Raw genomic sequence first — 6,000 nt, forward strand, 5'->3', positions numbered from 1 at the left:
CTTTCTTAGCTGGTGCACCCTCCCTCAAGGCTCTTATGGAGTTCACACATTTCAACAAAAGTCCAAACAAGATTTGCTGATGCTTTCATGGCACTAGATACATCAAACCCCTTCAGCTCCATACATCAAACCCCTTCAGCTCTTCTCACCCTATCTGTCACTTTTTCCAAATCCAGATGACTCCTCCTGGGACCCCACTCTAATATTGACTGAAAAGAATGAGAACAGTCTGTTCTTGCCAAAGTAGGTACTTGTTCTGGTAATGGCACCAAAGGCTCTACCCATTTCAGTGGTGGCACACATCGCTTCTCAGCCTACGATGCACTCTGGATAATATTCTCATGTCTGAAACCATGCAGTTTTTGGAATTGCTTCATTGTGCATACCTTGTTGTGTCTACTTGTATAACTAATGCTCCTAATTGAGCTGGGAGTCTCCCGATTACATAAAGCAAGAAATAGGTAAATCTTAGCTGTCTGCCATTTAAAATCTCTTGTACCTCAATTTACATTGTTCTCAACTTTCCTCTTATCTGTTTCCAAGCACTCGTATGCATGGGAGACATCTCTTTTACTGAAGGGTAATGTCAAAAGCGATTCTGCAACTTCTTGGTCAGTACCTATGCCCAGTGACTACCAAACGTGTGCGCAGTTGTGAGCAAGGTGATATCCAACTATATGATCCACTAGTGCTCGGTTATCATGTATGTGCAATGTTCTGTCCACCGTTTCCGATGGAATTTCAACTATCATTAAGAATGCCCCAACCCTATTACTGCTCATAAATTGCAGATGCTCTTGGATAATATTGAAGGGGAGTCCTGATTTTATTAAAAACAAGGGGGGGGGGGGGGTGAATATTATTCCGCCTCTCTTCCTGCTTTATTTTATACACTACTTAAAAGAACACTACAGCTCCCGTAATCCTACGCCCCTGGAAAGGAAGTTATCAACACAAACACAAGACATCTCCACCTATACATAGCCATAGTCCATACACCATTTCCTTTTCTCTTGATGAATCAGACTCTTTAGTCCAGGAAAAATTAGAAACCGTAATAGAAAACCAAGAAGCAGCCAAAGAAATTCTTTCCTTTGACCATCATCCTCCCAGGACGAATGTTCAGCATATGTTGCATGCATTTGTCCAGCCAGATTATGGCTAGAAACTTGAACCTGTTGCTTTGCTAGTCGAGTTTGGCATTAGAAGTGCAATCTCGACATAGGGAGGGATAACAGATATCAGAGGTGGGATGATATTCACTGTTGTCTTTAATAAAATCAGGACTCTCCTTTCATATTATCTAAGAGCCTGCAATTGTATTACAAGACATGAGGCTCTATTATGCATGTGCAAACCATTTGCACAACTACTAAAGCTGCATGCTCTATAGGTTTGCATAGAAAGTTTTGAGTGCAAATAACCTTGACGAATCTGCAACGCAAAGTATCCTCCAACCTTGCCCTAGCCCAAAAAACCTGAGAAGTCACTGCACTCTTTGCCAAGTGAGCCCCAAAACAATCTGTGTCTACCCCTACCATGACCATTACACCTTTGACCCGCTCACTAAGGATACTAAAAAACACAGGTTTAAATGGCTCGTGCAAAGCTATACAAAGTTGCAATTCAGATATTCGTAAACTCTGTTACTTGCACGTACTGCTTGAGACATCTGACCACACACAATTTAGGTTGAAGAAGAAAGGCAGGGAACTCATTTGGCAGTAGACATTGAAAAACCACCTCTTAATCCAGTAAAGTAGTATTCCTTGGCTTGAGTGGCTACATATGCCTGATGCGCTTAAAAAATACACAAACTGTGGGTGCTTCCCAACCAGTTTACGTTCAACTTTCTGATGTCCTGCTGATCTAGATACACAAATATATTTTTTTTAAATGTATTTATTTTGCAAAAAAAGTACAGTACAAACCATACAAAATGTATCTGAAAAATAAGACAGTCAGTGTACATACGCATAGATCAGGTGACATAACATATCAGAATACAGATCCGTGGGTTTATACATTCAGGGGAACAATATACCAATCAAGTGGATCGTTATACAGCCAGTTCTAGACTAACATGACTTCCAAACACTAGGTTGTCTAATGGGAACAGCATAGGAACAGTACTTTCAAGACCGCATGTAGACCTCTCTTTTCTAGCAAGGTCCCAGAGTAAAAGCTGAAGTGTGGTGCCCTCAGTGCCCAGGCATCCCTTGCAGCGGACCCTCTACAACCAAAAGGAAACTGAATTTCAGGAAACATTCCTTCTTTGCCAGCGAGGTAACTTTGATACAGGCTCCAAAGGTTTTTAGGGAGGCTCCGAGGGGGGAAGCAACTAGTTGTATAATTCAGATTGCATGTTGCAGTACAACATATCTCTAGACCATTGTGCTACAATGGGAGGTGGCCCTCTGGCCCAGCGCCTAGCAACTCCGCGCTTAGCTATCAGCAAGCCCATATCAACCAATAGTCGTATTTCTTTCCATACATGTTTAGATTAGCCAAGAAGAGCTAGCAAGGGGTCAGACGACAGTGTAATATCGCTCAACTTTTGGAATATTAGTACCCAGAATTTAGCAATATTGGGACACAGCCAAGCTAAATGCATGAATCCTGCTTGTTCCTCACCACATCTCTCGCATCTCGCGGTGTCCCGAAGGCCATATCTGTGCAATCGGGTAGGAGTATAGTATACCCTATTGCGTAATTTAAAATGAATGAGTCCGTGTCGTCCATTCAGGGAGACGTTCTGTGTGGCTTCGCAGCAATAGCGCCATTTGTCGTCATCAAGTGTAATCTCCAAGTCGGTCTGTCACGCCAACCTGGCATTAATGAAAAAGTTCTTCCGGTAATCTTGCGCCATGCTATAAATCTTGGAGACTATTTTACAGGGAGTCTCTGCACGTAATATTGAGGAGAAGGGGGCCACTTCCGGAGGTTCCATCATCTCTTCTCCAAGCATATCGCGGAGCGCATGTTTAATCCTATAGAAATTGAACATCGTGAGTGGGGTGATCTTGCTTTTCTAAGACTATGTCCTCCCAACTTCATCCCATTCCGTCTTTAAATAAATCTCCTATTTTGAAAATATCCAAAAAATGCCAGTGCACGTAAAACTTCCGGTTCATTAATCACCGGAAGCCATTGACACCACTCCACTGGTGTGAGTGGAGAGTACAGGATTGAGGCAGCTTGTCTTTTATTTAAATTCTGTTATGCGTGGGAGGTGGCGTGTATGGAGCCCAGGAGACCCGTGCGCCGCCCGGTACAGGAAAGCAGCTAGGGGTAAGGGCACAGCCGCGACCCTTTCTATATGCAAGTGCGGGGGAGGGGATTGTTGGTGCAGCCAGTGAAATGCGTGACAACATTGCGCTACTCGGTAGTAGAGTTCCAAATCCGGTGCCCCAAGTCCGTCCATAGAGTAAGGTAGTGTCAAGATATCCCATTTGACCCGCGGTTGCTTACCAGCCCAAGCCAATCTGACCAGTAAAGTCTTAATACATTTAAAAATTGTGAGTTGGGAGGACCATAGGTATGTTTATAAATAGAAACAGGAATCTGCGTAGCACTACCATCTTCATTAAAGGGATACGGCCTAGGAGAGACCATGGCAGCCGCACCCATCTGTTAACATCATCATCTAGTTTGGCAATTGCCCTGCCATAATTCTCGCTGAATACTATCTCAGAGTTAGTGTGTACTTGGATGCCTGGGTAATGCACAGAGTCAGTGGACCAGCTCAATGGGAAAATCCATTTCCATCAGCTCCATAGCTGTGGTAAGGGGGAAAATAGTGGATTTAGTCCAGTTAATTTTATGACCTGAGAATTCACCAGAATGTACCACTTTCCCTAACAGGTTAACCTCTGGTTCTCTAATGTACAAGAGAGTCTTTGGCATAAGTGGCGATTATTAAATTGTATCCGGGGAAGCATATCTCTCTGTGGCTGTGGTACTCCCTGAGAGCGCAGGCCAGGGGATCGGCAACGATTGCGTAAAGAAGAGGCGATAGCGGGCATCTTTGGCGAGTACCCCTAGAAATTTTAATAGGCAAGGTCAAGAGGTTCCCCACCCTAACCCTAGTCGTAGTGGAATTATACAAATCTTTCACCAGCTGGGAAAAGAGATCACCTACTCCCATTCGCCTCAAAACCACCCACACGGAGTTCCATTCAACAGAATCAAAAGCCTTTTCGGCATTTAGGAATATTGCAGCCGCCTTGATTTCCAGTTTTGTGTGTTGAATGGTGCCAGAAACTGTACGCAAGTTGTGAATAAGGGTGCGCCCAGGGACAAGCCCTGCCTGCTCTGGACTAACCAGCAACGGTACCAGTGGGGCCAGGCGGTTTGCCAAAACTTTGGCAAATAATTTAGTGTCAATATTCAATAATGACAACGGCCTATATGATGAACATTCGTAAGGAGGCTTGCCCGGCTTTAAAAGGGTAACTAGCAGGGCCTCTCGCATGGACGGGGGCATCACTCCACTGTCTCCCATCTCCTCGAACAGTGTGACTAGGTGAGGGACCAGGAGCTCCTTGAACTCCTTATAGAAAGCAACTGTTAACCCGTGCTGTCCCGGGGCAAACCCGGAGCGCATAGATTGTAAAGCATCATGAACCTCCCAGGCCTCCAAAGGCCTCATAAGGTATTCTCTATGCTCATCAGCGTGCCATGGGAGTTTAATATGTTCCAAGTAATCCAGGACTGCAGCCTCCTCACCTGCCATCCTAGTTCGATATAGATCTGATTAATAATTACTAAATCTGTCCACAATGGAGTCTGGATCTCGTAATATCTCACCTGTTGTGGTACGGAGTTCCATGACACTAGCTGCGTCCCGTTTGCTTCTCAATATAGCTGCTAATGTAGCGCCCGGGCACTCCCCCTCCCCATATGTTTTAGCTACTGCGTATTTCTTTAAAAACTTGACCTCTCTGTCAGTGGCATCATGATACTCCTCCAGAGTTCTTTTAAGCTCCTCCGTGACCTGATCGCTCCCACCCTCTAAGGCCTCCTGTTCCAAAGCTGCTAGTTTCTTTTCAAGTGATTCCAATTGCCCTCTGATTGAACGTACAACCCCTGAGTGCTTGGCCATAGCTATCCCTCTAATGTAGACCTTAAAAGTCTCCCATATCATAGAAAACTGGGTTACAGAGCCAATATTTGTAGCAAAGAAGGTTTCAATAGCTTCTGTCATTTCAGACTTCAATACATTGTCAAGGAGGGCATTGGGCATAGGGCGGGAACCTCCAGGTGAACAGGGCAGATCTTTTCAATGAGCTCTCAAAATCTAGCTGTATAGGTGAATGGTCTGAGTACGAGCAAGGGTGTACCTCACAGTAGCGAATCGACGCACTCAAGAAGCTAGAGGTGAACCAATAATCGATCCTGGTGTGCAAATCATGCAGGGCTGCATAGTGCGTGAAACTTCCCGCCCCGCGAAATCTCGAGCACCAGACCTCAACCATGTCCAATTCTGCAATAGCATCCTTTATAGCTTTAGCAGCTAATGACTGACGCCAACCAGGGCCTCCGGAACGATCCAGCACCGGATCAAGGACACAATTAAAATCGCCACCCCACACCTGAGGGATCGATGCCAGATGATGCAAGCGCCCAAGGAGCTCTTGGTAGAATTGGGAGTGATCAAAATTAGGGCTGTAAACATTAACAATAATGAATGCCATACCCTTCCCTCTACATTTGGAAATGGCATACCTGCCCTCTTTGTCTGTCTCAACAGCCTCCAGTTAGATACCGGTTCTGGGATTTACCCAGGTGATTACCCCTCGCGCATGAGTAGAGAAACCTGCGGCATGAAATATTCTGTGCAATCGTCTACGAGTTAGCATCTGACTGTCTACCGGCAGATAGGACTCTTGAAAGAGAGCTATGTCAATGTTCTGTCTAATAAGATACGCAATTACTTTCCTGGTTTTTCTAAAATCATTGAGGCCCCTGACGTTCCAGGTCAGCAGCCGCAACCTATCC

The sequence above is a fragment of the Triturus cristatus genome, chromosome 1_2, assembly GCF_964204655.1.
Source record: "Triturus cristatus chromosome 1_2, aTriCri1.1, whole genome shotgun sequence".
NCBI lineage: Eukaryota > Metazoa > Chordata > Amphibia > Caudata > Salamandridae > Triturus > Triturus cristatus.